This window comes from Helianthus annuus, chromosome 15 (assembly GCF_002127325.2).
Source record: "Helianthus annuus cultivar XRQ/B chromosome 15, HanXRQr2.0-SUNRISE, whole genome shotgun sequence".
Lineage (NCBI taxonomy): Eukaryota > Viridiplantae > Streptophyta > Magnoliopsida > Asterales > Asteraceae > Helianthus > Helianthus annuus.
The window spans coordinates 124,908,481-124,929,370 of NC_035447.2; the positions used below are offsets into that span (position 1 = coordinate 124,908,481).

At 35.1% G+C, this 20,890-nt stretch overlaps 1 long non-coding RNA gene across 1 annotated transcript; it reads left to right on the top strand.

The window, feature by feature from the left end:
* The first annotated feature begins 717 nt into the window (after positions 1-717).
* Positions 718-2,833, top strand: LOC110910289. Its single transcript, XR_002575973.2, has 2 exons — positions 718-832; positions 1,949-2,833. It is a non-coding gene; the product is annotated as an uncharacterized LOC110910289 (long non-coding RNA).
* Positions 2,834-20,890: the final 18,057 nt, after the last annotated feature.

Sequence of the window (20,890 nt, forward strand, 5' to 3'; positions counted from 1 at the left end):
TTTTTTTTTATTTAAAGTTCAATCGATTAGTTTCATTTATAATCTTGATTAACAAATTGATTTTTGTGGTTCAGCTTTGTTAAGTTGATCTTGATTATTTTACTTTAGAGAATGTGTAAACCCACACCGCAATATTAACATAACACAGGGACAAGCTGTGTAATTTACTCTTTAAATTCTGTACAAAATATTGATTTCATGTTTTACATGTAATCAGGAATCCTGCAGAAAGGGATTGCAGGGTAGAAATTTATACCTGGCTAAGGTTGGTTGTATTGAGAATATTCATGCATATTGATCAACGACTATTGGCATGATCTCATATCTCACTTTTCGTGCAGGCATGGTTTAATAGTTCCCAACCAATGGCGAGAAGTTGTTCATCAGAATTAAGGTAATAACCGGTACAGGTTGAAATTTGTTGGGTCATATTGACCTCAAACACATTGTCCAAAACACAATGTGTTTTTGAAACAATCCGCTTGTCTCATACAATTACAGATTTATATTATTTTCACAAATAATTTAATGTGATGTAAAACTTTTATGCATTAATAAAACAATTTGGGCTTCCTGTATATATAGAAAATGAGAGCGTGAAAGATGTCACGCGTTCAGATAAGTATCGAACTGATTTTGTCCATGGTTTTACACACATATACATATAGACGTACATACGACGTTTTGCAGGTTGAAATCAATTTTTAACGATTTAATTACTATTTAGATTTTGAACTTTATTTAGGTTGCCGGAGCTATTGTTATATTTGAGGTGCAAAGAAGTGCTAGATCAGAAGTTGAAAAAGAAGAAATCCGTAAGCATAAAATTAAGGTAAAATTTAACCTTTTTTCCTTTATGCTAATAGTTTCAAGATCTCATATATTATGAAGTGCTATCTTTGCGTTCAACATGAAAATATGCAGTAATATAGCACCAAGTGAATTCAAAACGGGACTATTTTGAGTTTTTTAATTGAATTTAAAACTATGTGAATCATGTTTTCTATGTTTTCTAACTCTTTAACTTTATTACAATTGAGGAATAACTTTTCCTTATAGTGTATTTGAGCTTCCCGTTAGCACCGTCTGTGCTTTTTCTATAAATGGGTCAAGTTTTCATTTCTAATAAGCGGTCCAGGAAGCTACTTTAATTAACATGTATAACTCATCACTTTTAGTAAACGGGACAAAATTAACATGTATAACTCATCACTTTTAGTAAACGGGACAAATTCTCCATTTTTAGTGACCTGGTCAAAATTACCATTTTAGTAAACAGGTAAAAATTATTGTTTTTAGTAAACGGGTCAAACATGTAATTTTTAGCGAACATGTCAAATATTTCATTTTTAATTGAATAGTTCAAAATTACCATATCTGATAACTAAACTGTGGAATTCTAAGTACGTTTTTTCAGTTATTTTATTGATTTTGTGTTGTGTTGTGTTGGAATAAAAGATTAAATCTTGATTGATGACTCGCCAGTATATTTTTGTAAACTTCAGGCTCTCTCATTCCGTCCCATTTGAGAAAATGATAGTTCTTGATCTATTTACATGGTAACATCATCATCCAAGTATAAATCACTTTTAGCATACAAGTTATTCGATTGTTTGTAGATTACATTCTATTTTGCGATTTATATATAAACGATACACAAAGTCACGGGTGAGAGGGTGGAAATTAGCTTTGACTGTGTTGGGTTTGACAAAACCATGTCAACAGCTTTGATCGCGGGAATTATGCCTTTGGTTGTTGTTGCTGCAAGGTTTTCTATCTTTTTATTTAATTTACATGTAAAAACTAAAAGGTTATTAGTGATAACTATATATATATATATATTAGTGAAGGACAACCTACTCGTAAGCATGAAAACAATTCATTTTCCTTTACAATATGTGTTTTATTGTTAGTTTTAAAGGAATTGTCATGACTTTAATTTTGTCAGGTTTGAGGAACACCACGGAACAACACTCAAAATGGCCCTGCTATCCACCAGTGCTTCATGAACCAAAATTCTGGGTACATCATATGACCAAAATTCGGCCACTCATGTTGGGTAAACAGAGATGAAGTAAAACAGTTACAAATAACGGTGATGGAAATTGGCAATGTGACAGGATTCATCAGACAGTTAATGAAAACTAAACAAATATTCTTTAGTTACAAAATACAAGACTAAACTGGTTTAACATGGCAACTGCATTTCAAGAAACGAGGGAGGACATAATGGGAATTTCTGCCAAATATCTGTATTAAATAAAAGAGCAAGACGAAGAGAGATTTACATAATTGTAAGGAATGTTATTTGTAATAAGTATAATTTAAGTTAAAGGTTAAAGAAGAGAGCTTCGTCGATGAAGTTAAACAACGTGTGAAGTCAAATGTTCTTAAAGTTGAGAAGATAAAAGCTTCATCAAAAACCAACTTTCTTCTCGATATGCTTAAAAAGGAGGACCCAAAGATTATTATCCCAATTGCTGCATCAGCACCTATGGGAATTAATATGTTGGTTCTAGGCATGGTGTTAGCTGCAACAAGTGTGGTGGTATGGGTCATAATAGCTCTATGAATTGTCCAAGTGCGGTAAATGGTTTAGTTGGACGATTTAACAATATGCCTTCTACATGTGGAAACATATGCATTGGGCTAAAGATTATCCTGGAGTGACTAATGTCTCTAAAGCTTATGGCGGAGAAGATGTGTCACTGGGATGATATGAGAGTGCTTTGGTCGGTATGTTGGTGGTTATTGACTTTGAGGTTTAAACTCACATTACACACGCTAATAATGTAAATAGTGCTTTATTAGTGAAATTTTCCTCTTATAATTACATATTTATTGTCTATTTTTGATGTGTAAGTTTGTTGAGACGACTATATATTGCAGATTCTTGTAGCAATAGAAGGCCAGTTGTCTCAGTTTTGGGTTTGACTTTCATATCTTTGATTGGTTTAGAGTAGAACACTATAGTTGATTTGGTGGGTCTGTCAATGGGCCAAATAGTTTAGTTTGAGACGAATCATTTTTAGTTATGTGTCAATGGTTGGATTGAATTGATGTTTGAATTACTTTCATACCAATACACTATTTGAAACAACTAATGTTTTCTCTAGGGTGAACGCAAAGAAAAGAATACTTGTGTTACTATGACATTAAAATACCCCCGTCCACCAGACGGGTATTAAACTAGTTCATATAGGTTTATTTACAATATTATTTTATCAACTCAAAATTAGGTATCTGATAGTTATGTAATACTCAGAAATATTCAGAGTAATTTAATACATCATATTATACTATTCTACTTAATTAATTTTCATTAAAAGAAAACACAAACATAAAAGTTAAAAGTACTATTCTACTTGATGTATTTTCATTAAAAGAAAACATAGATGTAAAAGTTAAAAAAAGCATAAAAAAAATAAAACCTAAGACTAATAATAACTATTATTAAAATATAGTATGAACTTTTATTTAGGTATTATTGAATTATATTTATCCAATTAGATTTAAAGAGAGAAACAATTTTTTTTTTAAAACACCTATTTTAGTAAATAGTTTTTATTTGCAGATTCTCTTTTCTTGTGTGGTGGTCCAGTCGATGTAATGTCCATCCATTTGGCCCACAATGTAAGAACATATAATTAATACAAAGCCCGCTTTGGATTTAACTTTTAGCCCACGAAATAAATTGATCAGACCATAATCCACTTTTATTTTGATTTAGCTATAGAACTAACTAGTTTAATACCTGTTTGGTGGACGGGTTATGTTGATATATTATATAGTAACATGAACGAACCTATAAACACACAGAAATAAAATAGGGTCATATAATATATCTGTCTAGTGACGGAGTACTTTAATACCATAATTTCATCACTATATTGAATTGCATTCTAAGGCTAAGAGGTGCGGATTCCCTTCCCCCATTCTCCACATAGGATCCACATCATGTCATTTCATTTCATCACCATCAAGGGGGGTGGTGTTCGTGCTTAAAGTACAACTCATTAACATAAGTTCACGATGAAAGATTGTTATAATTTAGTGTCATCATTTAACATATTACATTATGTAAAGAACATAAATAAAAAGAAGGCCCAACTTTGTAATAGCATATGTAAAGTCATACATGTTCGATATCTACAGATTTTAGATCAAACTGCATTTACACTATCTCAGAGACAAGCTTCGATAAAGAAATAAACATGAACCAACCTTAAAATTATATAATACAAAAAATTTGGTTACCCTAATCATGGAAAATGGTACAATTTAGTGTCTTCGTTTAACAGTTTCATTATATTCTCCTTATAAAACAAAAGTAGGATTAGAATCAAATACAAAGGATCCTAATTGTAAGAAGTGTAAGAAGGATTTATAGAGTGACAAGTGTCCAATAACCTAAAAAAACCCACTATACAAAAAAACCCACTACAAAAAAAAAAAAAAAAAAAAAAACCTTAAACATCCACCACCACCAAAAACCTAAACCCCCCCCCCACACGCACACATCACCCACCCTAAATTTTTTTTTTTTTTTTTTTTTTTTTTTTTTTTTTTTTTTTGCCGAGGGGGTGGGGGTTTAGGTTTTTGGGTGGGGGGTGGGGGTGGGTGTGGGTGTTTAGTTTTTTTTTAGGTTTTTGGGGGTGTGGGGGGGGGGGTTAGGTTTTTTTAGGTTTTTTTTTTTTTTGGGGTGGGGGGTTTAGGTTTTTTGGGGGTTTTTTTATGAGGTATAGTTTTTTTTGTGCCCGGGGGGGGGGGGGGTGGGGGGGTGGGGGGTTTAGGTTTTTTGGTTGGGGGGGGGGGGGTTAGGTTTTTGGGTGGTGGTGGGGGGTGGGGGGTGTTTAGGTTTTTGGTGGTGATGTAGTGGGTTTAGTTTTAGGTTATTAGACACTTGTCACTCTATAAATCATTCTTACACTTCTTACAATTAGAAGACTTTGTAGAATAACTTGACCCAACAAAAGTATATTATCAAAACAAAAGTATATAATGACTCCTACCGGAATCAATAAAAACTCTATGGATGGATTGATCGCCACAACCAGCAGATAGTTCAACATCTAAACATAATTCATGGCGAATATACATGATTAGTACTTGAGGAAACAAAAAAGAAGAAGAAATATATATGAGCAGAAGGACGAGAGTATATAAAAGAAGCACAGCCTACCGCAAGCTCCAAAAACATGTAATTACGTGTGGGTTTCTTTTTACCTCATTAATACCATAACCAAATCATGAACACACTGACTCAGGACCTCTTTGAATCGTCTCACTCGGGCTATCCACTTATACATCACAATTTTTGTAATCGATTATACAGCCATGATCAAACGATAGCGAAGTTTCAAGCTGCACTAGTAACCTAGATGAAGAAGCAGAGTAACGTTTTTAGCCGCCCATTGTAACCCATTCAATCATTTATCTCTACTCATCTTGACCCATTCAATGCTTTAGCCCTGCCCATCTTGAGCCTCCCACGTCTTTTTCTCTCCGTACTTCACCCGTAGAGACCCAATGCAAAAAACTTAATGACCCAACTTGACCAAACTTGTAATGATAAAGACCCTTACCCAAAACATGCCAATTAGGTCACTTTTGCCAGGCCTATCATGGACATGGTTGCAAAAGTCTCTAGGCGCTCCCTAGTCGGTAGACTGGGGAGTTGAGAGTACCCGGTCTAGGCGGAGAGTACTCGGGGAGTACTCGGACATGTAAAATTACAAAGAAATTACTTTTTGGAGATTAAATATATGTCAAATAACATAAATTTATTAATATTTATAACAAAATACGTGAAAATGATATTCATTCTTTAATATAATAGGCAAAGAAATTATGTTTTATTATTATTTAAGTCAAACTAGGGCCGAGTTGACCTACTAGATCCAATTCTGGCCGAGTTTGACCGCGTTTGACCGACTCCGAGTAATTAGGCGGAGTCGAAGAAAGTCGCCTCGGCAGCCTACCTTGTAGCGACTACTCGGGGAGTACTCGGCCTTGGAAACCTTGTTTTACAACCATGATCATGGAGAGATCAATAGTTTGGACTTCAGTATGCCACCTGGAAGAAAAAAAACGATTTAAAAACAAGATATTTATCCAATCTTATATTTTGTATTAATGTCCTTTAATTTGTCTTTTTTTAAAGATAATATTGTAGGATTATAGTACACTTTGGTAGTAGTAACTTACCACTAGGGCTGTAAACAAATCGAACGTTCAGCGAATAGTTCGTGAACTGTTCGGCGGGAAGTTCTTTTATGTTCGTTTGATTAGCTTAACGAACGAACACGAACAAAAAATTCCGTTCGATTAGCTTAGCAAACGAACACGAACACAGGTCTCGTTCGTTCGACTGTGTTGGTGAACGTTTGGTAATATGTTTGGTTACGTTCGTTCGTGTTCATTTAATTATATTAAAAAATAATAAATAATAAACATTTTATCTAAACATATCAAAACTTGAAACCCTATTTTATTCTAAGTTAGCTAAAATTTGGACATTCTAAGACATTTTTGTGGATAATTATGTCTAAATTAGTTATATTTGTTTTATCGTTTGGTGGTGTAGTAGACTTCTTGTGTTTTGATTTATCATTTAGTTGTTGTATTTAATTACTTATATCCAATGTTTAAAGATAACAATATTTTTATTTTTTATTTTCAAGTTAAATGTTCGTTTGCGTTCGTTTGTGTTCTAGACCAATGTTCACGAACTGTTCGTGAACAACTGAATTTACTTAATGAACGAATACGAACATAAACTTATGTTCGGTATGCGCTCGTGAACAGTTCGCAAACATGTTAACTTTCTTAACGAATGAACACGAACACGGCTTTGTTCGTGTTCGTTCGGTTCGTTTACAATCCTACTTACCACATTAAGAGCAGATATTATGGTTTCCACTTCCTTTAATTTGTAAATTATCTGAAAACAACACACCACCAGAAAAGAAAAATATGAATATATAATTATATATTAAATTATTAAATTGAGACTAAGATTGTGGAACATGATACACTTTTGTGCATACCGTTTGCAAATATATATATATATATATATATATATATATATATATATATATATATATATATATATATATATATATATATCAGACTCTAAAAGTTGGCAAATGTCCAACAAAAGGCAAAAGCTCCACTAAATTTAACCTAATTGAGCGAGGTTATCTGGCAAGTCCTTGTTGCAGTCTCACAAATGTACAAGTGTGTTAGAATCTGAGTTTGATTGTTGTGACAGTTTAAGATGGAAACAATGAATGAAGATAAAACAGAAATGATAATATGCAGCGAAATAGTAAACTTTTCAATCACAACAATAGAGATATTGCTTTCATCATCATGATTTTATAAAATTTCAATTACAATGTTTACGTATAGGCATGAGAATTACAACTCCCCCTCAGCCTGATCACTCCTTGTTTGTTCGTACAAAAATGTCAAGAGGAAAGTTATAAATAGAACAATACATGCACTGTTCTATTTATAGAACAAACGAAATATCTAAAGCATCTAAGCTGACGTCACCTAGACAGCGACATCTAACAGCCTAACAAACTCCTAACATCTGCTATTGCCTAAGCACTATTAAATTGATAAACTTTGTTGATCAATCATCTGTTGAAGAATCCTCTATTGAGCTTTATCATCTGTTGACCTTTATCATCAGTTGATCCTCAGCAGACTTTAGCTTAATCAGACTTAGATCTCTTCAGCAATGGATGATCAGACCTTTGTTTCAACAGACTTTGGCTTCATCAGTAGAGGTTCTCTTTCGCAGACCTTTGGTTCAACAGACTTTGTCTTCAAGCAGATGTTCTATTAGGTAGACCTTTGGCTTTAGCAGAATTTAGAGAAAGCAGATGTTGATCTTTTGCCATTGGGAGGATTAAATCTTCCAAGAACTATTATTAATGATAAGATATTGTAGACTATTTTGTCTTTCCAGTCATCTGTTCTTTTGTGGGGTCCACTAGATCCAACAATTTCCCCTAGAACAGGTGATGCCAAAACTCTTCTTTATTTCTGATCTTTATTCCTCATCAGCATTTCCCTGATTTGCCCTTTGAATTGTAATTCAAAGTTCAAGGAAATCATATCTTCAGAATCCCTTTCAAGTTCAGGGTTCAACAGATCTTGGAGGTCACCTGCATTCAGAAAATATGCATCCTCCATTTTTAGCCTTTGAACATTACCATCTGATCTGAGCAAAGTCAATTCGTGGGTGTCTGAGGATGACTTCCACTTTAGAATTTTTGAATCAGATGGTTTTCTTGGGAGAAGAGTTATTCTTGATGGGTTTGGTAATTGTGGCCTGCTGACAAAGTGTTTCTCTTAGTTTGTCACTAGCAGGATCTGTATGATATAACACCTGGTTTTGCCAAAGTCACTATTTGACAAAGTGTCTAAAGCTTTTGTCAACACATCTGCCAGCTGATCCTTAGTTGGAACATCATTATAACAACCCTCCTAAATAATTCCGACACCCTTAAAATAATTAAAATATCCCAATATGTCCTAAAATACACCCCGAATATGAGCGCAGGCCCTAAATACCTATATATAATTAAAACTTAAAATAAAAACAATTTTTATGGTTCCTGGTGGGCCGCGAAGACCCTTAAGGGCTCTTACGCGAGCCGCGACAGATGGGAGATCAGGCGGAAACCCTAGCGTGCCACGTGTCGTGAACGTGTTGGGTCTAGGGTTCGAGTCAGCCAAGCAAGGGCCTACCCTAGTTGGCCTCACGGGCCGTGTAGCCCCTTGCTACATCCTTCGCGGGCCGCGACAGGGTGGTCGAACAGCCCTATAAATTGCCTTGATCGGCCTTCAGTCGAACTCGCTCACTTCTTTCTTTCTCTCTCGAATTTCAATATAGATAAAGCTATTCTCGGGCATAATACCACCCTAAATAACGAGCTTCTACCTCGTTGTAAGTATCATAACCCCGGTTACGTATTAGATACGCTGCCCGATTGATCCAGGGTTCCGTAACGGCTATCGTGGTTCTGCCCGACGTAGTCGTTTGAATGCCGTCTCGGGGAGGGTATTACTAATGTAAATACTGGGTTATTATACTAACGTGTGTGCATTTGTGTATTTAATAGATAATCACCACGAAACCCTAAAGGAAAACCTAAGACAGCAATGTGAGTAATCTCCTTTTTGAAAATTGTTTTACAAAACCTCATACAATTAATAATATATTAAACAGTTATTGAGTATTTGTATCCTACAATTATCGTCGGTATGTTGGGGTTTTCTATACAAAATTTGTTACTACCTTGCGAGGAGTAACATGACCACAAGTCGGGTTGACAGTACCGTGGGTGGTAATTAAAGTAGATGGAAACAAATGTAATTGCGCGACCGCCCTCAATACTGTACAATGGTTTTATTTAACTTGATAAAACTGAGATTCACTCACCAGTATTTCCCACTGACAAAATGTTTTTAAATCCGTTTCAAGTAACAAAATGTGAAAGCCAAATATAAGCCAGCTGGACAGCATTGAAGGCTTGGAAAAGTGGCTATAAAGTTACCTAAAATAAAAGAGATGTTTTATTAAATAAAAAATAGGATTTATTCCTATAAAAATGTGTGTACTGAAAACTTGGGATTTTTCCGTCGTGTTTAATATATTGAAAGTGTGGTATTTTACTCTGATAAAATATTTCCTAACTACGGTCCTGATGAAATTTCCGCTACCAAAATGATAAACACCGATACCACTAAAACTGGCCACGGCCGCCCGTTCCCGGGTTGCTAGGGGACTGGGGTTTTGATAGAAGGTGGTATCAGAGCTAAGCCACTGATTCAGCCACAGAAGTGTTCTGCTGACACCAAGATATTATTTAAAATGTTAGGAAATTATCTACGGAAATACGTGCAAATTTGTATTTTATTGTTGTGTGTTGTTTGACTATTTGTTAGTTTACAGTATGAGCGACCAAGGACCTTCTGACGCCTACCGTCAGTTGTCCAGCTCACCTAAAAGCGAAGGCACCTCTTCACAGCCTGCCCTTTCAAGGTATTCAGCTGACAATGAAGATGGGATATTCGTGTTTAAGGCTCAGACTGAAGAGCCATTCCCTCCTAAAAAGAGAGGATGGTTCAGTAGAGGAGCGCATGAACGTAGGAAAAAAATGAAAAAGTTGCAACAACAGCGTGCTGTAGCAGCCGCCAAGAGAGAAACAAATGCCCACACCCAGGATATGCTTAATAGGAGTTTTGCCAATTTCCATATCCTAGCGACCACAGCTGCCGACCCTAACCTGGAGCAACTCATAGCACCCCAACCATTACCACTGTTTCACAACCAGCAAATGGAAATTGAGAACAACCTAGAAAACCAAGTTCAAATGCATGATTTTAACCCAGAAGAGATACCTAGAATTCCAGCACCCAATCCTTTAGACCCAAACTATGACCCGTGGTTTGACGACCATAGGGATTACCAGCAACACTACCCAATACCAGAAGATGAACCCATGCTGAATTTAGCAGCCTACCCAGGTTTGGACCCTCTAGATCCCTTCTATGATAGCGATCAATACATCAGGGAAATTTTAGAGAATCCATACCCATACCAAGAACCCATGCCCCAGTTCCCAAACCTAGTCCCAGCACCTGCACCCTCAATGAGTGCAGAAAATGTGCAAGAGCTCCGAACTTTCGGTGAGGAGATTTTAGAAAGTAGCGAGAGAATGAGGCAGGTCGAAGAGCGACTCGTCTGGAAGTATAACGAGCGCAATATGGAGTTCTGGATGAACCCATATCAGTGATGGTGAAAGTAGTAATAATATTTATATATATATATATATGTATATATATGTATGTTTGTTTAAAAAAAAACTAGATAATATCTACTGATGCCTACTAGTAGTGTAATTTCAATTCCAGTTGTATTGTAATATATATGGATGCCTACTACATAAGAAAGAGTAAGTTGCAATGTTCGACGTTTTTGATCAATATGCGTGTTGTGTGATTGTTTGCATTAAATGTTATTTTGTAATATTAATAATTGGCAAATGTTTAAAATTCACATGGACAACGAAGTGAACCAAGAAAACCAGGACGACAATAACCTGAATAATGATAACCCGAACAATGATAATAATGGAAACCAAGTAAATAATAGTGCCATCCAACACACAGTGGCACAAGGGATTAGAGACGCAATGCCATTTATTATTCAAACGGTTAAGGAAGCTGATAATAAAAGTAACAATGGCAGTAAGCGACCAACTGAACCAGATCACAGCGTAAACAATGGACCAGTACTTCAAGTGCCCATTCCCAAAAGAAGAAGAACCATGTCTTATGGTTGTTCTTACAAGGAATTCTGGTCCTGCAAATCAATAGAATTCTCGGGCAATGAAGGACCCATTGCAACTCTACGCTGGATAGAAAAGACTGAGGCAGTCTTAAAAATAAGCAAGTGCGTGGAAGAGGATAAGATAATGTTTGCTTCCAATCTGTTTAAGAACTCAGCTTTAGAATGGTGGAACACTATCCTCCAGTCTAAGGGAAGTGGCAGGGTTTACAATTTGGAATATCCTAGAAACTTGCATCCTCCTGAAATGGACTTCTTTGCAGTATGACAACCAGCAAAGTCACTATTTGAATAACCTGAAAGCTCAATATTCCCATTAGTAGGGTACCAAATACCAAGTGTGGGAGCACATTTTATGTATCTGAATATCCTTTTCACAACTATAAGGTTGGACTTTCTAGGTGTTGACTGGGATCTGGCACAGACACATGTTGCAAACATGATGTCTGGCCTTGATGAAGTTAGGTACGATAATGACCCAATCATGCTTCTGTAAAGTGTTTGATCAACCAAGTCATCTTTATTAGCAAATGTTTCATTATAATCAATGCCTTCTTCTTGTCTAAATCCTTGAACCACAAGCCTTGCTTTGTTTTTGACAACAATGCCCCTTTCATCTGTTTTGTTCTTGAAGACCCATTTTGTGCCAATTGGACATATATCCTTAGGAAACGGTACAAATTCCGATACTTGTTGTCTCTTGAACTGTTGGAGCTCTTCCTGCATGGCCTCTACCGAAATATTGTCTTTTAGTGCCTCTTGGTACTTGGCAGGTTGTGTGAGTGATAGAAAACCAACAAAAAGAAAAATGTTTTGGGATTGACTTCATATGAGTACCCCTTCATTGATGTTGCCAATAACTTTGTCTGGTGGATGACTTTTAAGGTAGATTAGATCTCCCTTGTATGGAACGATGGCATTTAGAGGTGAAGGCTGCAGATGTGAATAATCTGAGCTAAGATCTGTTGGCAATTTTGAAGAGTCAACAGATGTTTGGAATGGAGGTGGAGGTATGGGTGTAAAAATGGGTTGAGTTTTATCCACAGAGGATGGACTTTTGTCAGCAGTGGATTGACTGGATGAGGCGCCAGAGGTTTTAGGATCAACAATTGTTGATGCAACAGTGGTAGAGTTTTGACAGCTGTTTTGAACATCTGCTTCTTTGGTGGAGGAAGTGACTTTATATTATGGGATCACAATGTCAAATCCATAATCTTGATGGGAAGACTGTGGTGTACCTACATGTTAGTCTTGACAGACATATCTTCAAATGTAAATTTATCTAAGTCAAATAATTTAGCAGGATTTGCTAGGATTTTTAAAGAAGAAATTTCATTGAACTTTACATTCAAAGTCTCTTCTACACTCCTAATCCTTGTGTTAAACACTTTGTAGTCCTGGCAGCAGTTGAGTATCCCAGAAAATAACCACACTCTACTTTGGCTGCAAATTTTGAAATGGAATCTTTTAAGTTTAAAATGAAACATGGGCAGCCAAAGATTTTGTAATAAGAGATCAGTGGTTTGATCTTGAACAAAGTTTCATAAGCAGTCTTTTGATGTCTTGGGTTAATTAAAACTTTGTTTTGCACATAACAAGTAGTGTTTATAGCCTCTGCCCAAAAAGACAATAGTAAACCTGAATCTGCAAGCATTGTTTTGGCAGCCTCAATTAAGGTCCTATTCTTTCTTTCAACCACCCATTTTGTTGTGGTGTTCTTGGGATGCCTTACAATCCCTTTTGACACACAGAAGTCATCCAACTCCTTATTTTTAAACTCTGTTCCATTGTCACTCCTGAAGATTTTTACTGGCAGATCAAATTTTTTTCAACTTTTCTTACAAAGTCTTGCAAAATACCTGCAGTCTCATCTTTGGAGTGCAAAAAGTAAGTCCATGTAAACCTTGAAAAATCATCAATTATGACAAGACAATACCTCTTCTTTTTAAGACTTATGATTTTAACAGGGCCAAACAAGTCCACGTACAACAATTGTAAACGCTGACTAGTTTTGGACTCATCAATGGATTTGAATGAACTTTTATGTTGTTTACCATTTAGACAAAAACACAATGTTCATCACATGTGAAAAGTTTTGGTGGAAAGCCTCTTACAAGACCTTGTTTTGAGAGTGTGGTGATAGTTTTGAGATTTGTGTGACCAAGTCTTCTATGCTATAGTTCTGTCTCTTTGATAGAGACAGTTGAGAACAGAAAAGCATCAGACATTGGATTATCTTTCAACATATCAACTACATACACATTGCCACTCCTTTGAGCAACAAGCTGTGTTTTGCTCCCGGCTATGATTTCTTCAATCTTTTTCACCACATCTGACCTAACAATCTTACAAGTTTCCTTAGTGAAGAATGACGCATAGCCCTTGTCACTCATTTGAGACACACCAAGAAGGTTAAATTTAAGATTGTCAATAAGATTGACATGTTCAAACTTGAGTTTCCCTGCTTGGACTGTCCCTGATACCAACACATTTCCCTTTGAGTTGTTACCAAAGGATATATCACCCCCTCGATGTGCTAGAAAATCTTTGAGAAGGGCTCTACATCCTCTCATGTGCCTGGAGCCTCCACTATCTACATACCATAAACTATCAGGCAAGAAGAAGCTCCCTTAGTAGCAACCATCATGGCACAATCACACTCTCCTTCACAAACACTAGACTCCCATGGGTCTGACAGAGGTTTCACCATTTCTTCACCAACCTTTTCTTCTAAAACATTTGTTTTAGCATTATCACAAACCTCATCAGAATTGGACTCCACTTCCTCAGATTCAACATAAAACAAAAATCATCATGTTTCTTTTCAAAATTGGCAACTAGTGCAAAATTTTCATCTGTAAGTTCATCAGGTAAGCTGCTCCAATCAACAAAGCCTTGTGTGAAAAAGTTCTGTTGACTGTTTTCTGCCTGAGCAGAGGTTTGTGTAGCTTGTGGTGCTGGTTGCACTTGAACCTGGGGGACTAGGGTTTGAACATACTGTATCTGAGGAACAGTGGTTTGGACATATTGTCAAAAAACAGGGAAGGGTAGTTGGGTAATTTCTGAAAAAAGGGGAAATATGTAATTATTTTTTTTTGGTTTGGGGAAATACGTAATAAAGAAGCCTAGGAGGGGGGGGGGGAATATGTAAAAACCCCATGATATAAAAAGGAGATAATACTAGTCCTGACCTTGAAAGTGCATCCACCAGCATAAGAGCTTCAGATTGGGCTTTTATAATCACACTTGGAGACTAGACACAAATATATTAGAAGATCTATAAGAACTTAATCACTACAAGAAAGATTAAAGTTTTTTCTGAGATATTAAAGACCATAATATGGAAAGCAAGATGCGGAATACCTAATTACTTATAGCCTGACCAATCTCAGACATCAAGCATATCTCAGAATTAGCGAACTTTAGTTGGATCTCTATTCGCCACCAAGCAATGAACCTAAAAAGAACACATCAATTTTGCATTAAAACCAATTGGAACGGACATAATGGATACAAATTATAAACCCAACCTAATCCGATAATCAAAGATCAAGCTATAAATATGAAACTATACCATCACGGAGCTAATTAACCTTGTAAACGATGTATGAACATCACCTAAATGGCGATGTTTCCTGATTCGGAAGACTATACGTAGGTTGTTGTCGTAGAAATTAAACAGCCAACATAAAGAAAATGATGCATATTTAGCAACGCTAACCCTAAATTTTCCAATGTGGGTGTAAACCAAATGAATGCTTTTCTCTGGCTTTTAATCCAAACAATTTCAGATCCTATCAAAGACATCGTAAAACAAAATTCACTATACAAGAGGCTAAAAATAATTGTTCTTACCAAATCCTGAATCTCGAATCATCACTAACTTGAACAAATAATCAAATTCTGATCCCTAAGAAGAATCCATGATGCCGATGAACAAAAACAAAACCCTAAAAATCCATTATGTTGGCATCTGGATTCAAAAGTGTGAATTGAGCGAGAAAGATCGAGATGATACCGGTTTTATTCGGAGCAAGAATCAAGAAAATCGGATATTTGTGATGCAAGTTTTGGGATGTCGATGAGGGAGATCGATGGTGATGGTGGGAAGTTTGATATGGGGAGCGTTGTTGAGGTTGTCCACCTAAATTAGAGGAGAGAGGTAGGACGTGGGTTGGAAGCAAGAAACCGTTTTAAACCTACCTAAAACTGTAGGATAGATTACCCTGAAATACAGGCAGAGAGGTGAGAGTGGGGAGTTATTTGGTGAACTACTTAAAACTGCAGGTTAACTGCTCATAGTTGCTCTAGATAATTGAGTGAGTTTAAACGACCAAGATTTCATCTCAGCAAAAATCGAATGATGGAGAATGATTTGGAAAACGGTTAGTAGTTTATTAGAAGGTGACCGCCAAGTTGTGGAGATAATGGAAGAAAAATTAGGAAAAACTCACCAACTAAAGAAACCGCTATAAAACTGTCCTGAACCATCATAAGAGCGGTTATTTTTATGAGTTTAAATAACTTAAATTTAATCTCAAAAATATCCAATGGTGGAGATTGAATTGAGAGTTGATTAGGGTATGTGGGCTTAATAATATATATATAATACCACCCATTTACATTTACATCATATAAATAAGCAACATATTGGTGTATAGAGGTGTAGTACCTCATGCTTAGGGGGCTTTAAAAAAAAAGGTTAACACTACTCTTTTAACCGAAAACTATTTGAATTTTTAAGTTTAGCTCAAAAGTTTTAATTTTTTCAATTTAATCTCACAACTTTTTACTTTCAAATTTGGTCCCTATACTTTTATATTTGGCTAATTATCCGTTTTATGTTTTGTTCTATATTTTGCGAATTAACATGGTGTAACGTGTGTGTGTGTGATTCAACGTCTTTACGTTTCATTTTACGCTTCGTTCAAAATTTTGCGAGTTAACATGGCGTAACGTACATGTGTGGTTCAACATTTTTACATAGTCTCTTTTTCTCGTTTGATAGGTTCGCTGCCACACATAGCTCCTAAATGGACTTAGTTATTATTTTATATGTTTTACATTTCGGTCTAATTTCTTCGCATTACCACACCACAACTTTAATGTTGGTGGTTGCTGGCGGTGGTGTGGCGTTGGTGTTATTTGTCACTGTTTTACGCCCCCACCTACGGGCGGACCCACATAGAGCGGGTCAGGGTCCCCGGACCCCAATGTTTTTTAAAAAATTAGTAGATCCGGTATATTAAATTTTATAAGGACCCCATAAATACAACTAGGTGGACATCATCGAAAGAAATGGAAAGTTTGTGTAGTGGTAAACCCTTATCTTCATCAACAAGAGATCATGGGTTCGATCCTTGTATAGCCTGTTTTTTTTTTAAATCTAATTCAAACCTTACTCTGATCCGACTTGAGACCCGAAAATTTTAATATTTTGTTATGAAAATTTTAAACACAAAAAAATAGACTCCATTAGAAAAAATTTTAAGTTCACCACTGCCCCACCGCAACACTGGAGGGTTTAATACTAGATGTTGTCAATTTCCATCATATTCGATCTACAACATCTATTTTTGCATTTGATATTTCATTTCATTAAGGCTAATATTATTATGCTTTAACCATGTTCAATTGTTAATATATCTTTTTTATCTCGTGGTTAGTTTAATTTGATTGTTTTAGATTATTTTCTGTTATAACCCAAAAAAAATAAAAACTCAAGAAACTAATATATTCCATACTAATATAAAAAATTCTATAATTAATATAAAATAAAGTGCCTCTAAAATACACTTAACGTATTTAAATTTTGAAATTGTTCTATTATATATTATATATATAGTTAACGAAGTACGAGGAATAGTAACTTTATTTTTAAAATAATATATAGCTTTTTATTATTTTTTATTTAGTATATTATAATTATATATATATATATATATTATAAAAATTTATTATTATATTTAATTTTAATAGCATATATTTTTTAAACCATATATTTCCTTTACCATTTTTTAATGATTTTTTTTTCTTTTTTTAGAACATATATTAATTAATTAAATAATTTGACACTTCTTTAATAATTTACGTTTATAATCTTTTTCTAAAAACTTAAGTTCGTAGTTGTGTTTGATTTTTCCCTCGACATTCCGTTGTAAGTTTTGTTAAAAACGAAGTTGTACTCAAAATAAATTATTTATTTGATATCATAAAACGGTACAAGGATAAATAAATCGTTCTAATGGTTTGGTTTTCTAAACAACATGTTTTTTTTTTTCAAATCGTGTTTTTTTACATTATCATTTGCTCGGTTTCGCCGCAACGCACGACGTAAAAAAGACTAGTTCGTATTAGAATTGGTAGCTTAGACTAAAAGGTAAATTAGTTATAAATAGTGGATCTATTTATCATACCTTTTGTTGATTTTCTTTGAGTTCAATTAATACAAAAGGTGTCGTATAATTAATACTGCAAGGTATTTAAATTTTTAAAATTTTCTTTTCGGATCAGAATTGGTAGCTTAGACTGCAAGGTAAAATAGTTGTGAATAGCGGATCTATTTATCATACTTTCAATTGATTTTCTTTGAGTTCAATTAATACAAAAAGTGTCGTACAGAGTTTGTACAAGTATTGGTATGTTGGGTTCATGAGTTTGGGTTGGTAATTAACAAACTATAAATAAACAACATTTGTATGTATATAGATGTGTACCTTATGCTTAGGGTGATTTTAAAAAAAAAATTGATTTTTCGTTTTTAACTCAAAGCTATTTGTTTTTCTACTTATAACACAAAAAATTTTCATCTCTTACAATTTAACCTTACAACTTTTGTACTTTCAACTTTGGTCCCCACACTTTTCATATTTCGCTGATTTTTCGTTTTAAATTTTGCGAGTTAACACGGCGTAACGTGTGTGTGGTTCAACGTTTTAACATTTCGTTTTACGCTTCGTACTAGATTTTGCGAGTTAACACGGCTCAACGTGCGTGTGTGGTTCAACGTTTTTACGTCGTCTATCTTTTCCCTGTTTGACAGGTTCGTTACAACGTGCGGGGTCCTAAATCGACTTAATTATTATTTTCTATGTTTTACGTTGCAGTCTAATTTCTTTAAATTAATACACCGTAACTTCAGTATTGGTTGTCGCTGGCGGTGGTGTGGTATCGGTGTTATTCGGCACGGTTTTACGCCCCGCCGCATTGCGGCTGGTGGTAAATCTAGTTGTTATAAAAAGGTCAGGTTTATTTATCAAACTGGTATAAGAGCCAAGAATAACAAGATCGAAGGACTTTAAAGCAGAACTGATCAGAAGCAACTCGACAATATCAAAGCTATGAAAACAAAAATTGTTTGCGTCAAGTCTTCCATTCACAATTGTTATGTAGAATCGATTAACGACCGGCTATCGTAGGACCAAGAAACAATCAAGAAGCATGTTCATCATGGCAGTAGTTGGAGTCATCAAGAACCCAACAACAACCACCATAATACACAGTCAACATGCATGATATCCTATCTTCAAGGACCGGATCTTCGGGAAGTTGCGAATGGAGCGGAAACCCAAGTACCAATAATTGACCTGAAGGGGACGGTACACAAGTGGAGACTAAGGGAAGCGAAGGCGATTTTCATCCTTAAAACCACCAAGGACGAAGAGATATTAGATCGCTTTTAAGGCATCAAATATCCCAAATTGGCTTAAATCTAAATATTTCTTTAATTATTTACGAAATTGAAATTTAATTGAACTAGGTTTATAAACAGCGACGCGTTGCGGCCCGCTCAACCGAATTGTTCTTGATGTGATAGCATTTACGTTGTACATTACAACTCAACACGATTACGCTATACCAAATCATTCTTGGTGTAATAATGTGATATGACAAATTTAATTTTCATAAACGCGGAAATGCATTTCTGGTTCATCCGGCCACGTTTGAGAACTATGATAGACTACCTCACCACTTCAATGTCGGCTTCCTCCCATGTTCACCCCATGACCTCTTCCCCGCTTTATTTAATTAGTTAATGTGGAAGATGGAATTAAAGGAGATAAACAATTAGATAAACTTGAAGATCAATATAGGATCCAGAATATAGGGGAATAAGGTTATCAACTGGGTATTGCATTTTAAGGCAACCATCATAAACTTTAAAAAATAGAAATATATATAACTTTTTACTATAAATAGTTGTTAATGACAGTGTTGCAAAGAAGTGTTGGGAAAATTAGTGAATGGATATTTAGTTAATTCATAATTGAATGAAATTTATAATTATCAAGTAAACTCCATATGTGAAACTCTTGAGTAGAGTTTTATGTCACTTGATTAGCTTTTATTAGAGTTTTATGTCTCTAATTAAATCACTAATTAAGTGAAACTTTTATTAGAGTTTTATGTCTCTAATAAAATCATCAAGAAACTCTTCACTACATACAACTCTTGTAAAAAAAATGGTAGGATAGGTGACTCATTGGAATGATGAGAAAACTACAAGAGAAAATAATATGTATGAAGAATTCTTGGAGAAGTGGTGAAGACTTGAACATCCATATGTTGGGAATTATAGAGAGATGCATTTTCTCTACTCGATTCCATCACCTTCGTATCATTATTTTTCCACAAGTTCAAACACTATAATTCTATTCGATGTAACCTTGGGCGCATGGCCATTTCCGGCAGTACAGACTGCTTCGGCTGTTGTACCCTGGGAGACAGACGCGTCGTTTTTAGTAGAGGCACGAAATCTGTTTTAAGGGAAGCGTGTTGAACACGTGCCTCAAGCAAAATCGTCAACGTTTTAGTGTGCTCTTTCTTGCAGTCAAGGAGTATTTTTCAAGACTCAAGATGATGAATACTCGAGTCTAGGATGTTATCAAGTGCGCGTGAAAGACCCACCAGAGATGCGGCTTGAATCAAGATTGGTATATATAATTATATTTTATATTCTTTTTATTTAGTTATTGCAACCGATATTGTACTATGATATTTCCTACGAATAACGAGAGTCTCGTTATTATACATTTTGTAACTATATTTTATAAATGGTGAACCTAATTCCTACAAATTTAAAACAGGTTTCGTGAGATTGTTGCTACAATCTTAAAACCTTATTTATTTTTGGGTTCACAAAAGGATTTATAATAAAAAAAATATTTTTAAAGACTATGATCTTATAAATATTTTCTTTTGGGAAATATGTATGTGATACAACTTGTTGTGTTTGGATTTCTTGAGATTGAGATACAATTTTAAATCCTATACCGTGGTACAAAACGAATAGTTTTGGTTCAACCGTTTGGTTTTTGAAACGATTTTGGGAATCATTAATTTTTCTAATTTTTGTGTTAGATCGGGTTTATTAGTGTAAACCACATGTTTTTTGTAAACGTTAAATTTTCTAACATGTGTGTTAGACCGCAATTATTGGTGTAAACCATACGTTTTTTTGTAAACGTTAAATTCTCTTAAGTTGTAACACCTCGAATTTTTGTGTCCAATGATGTGTTA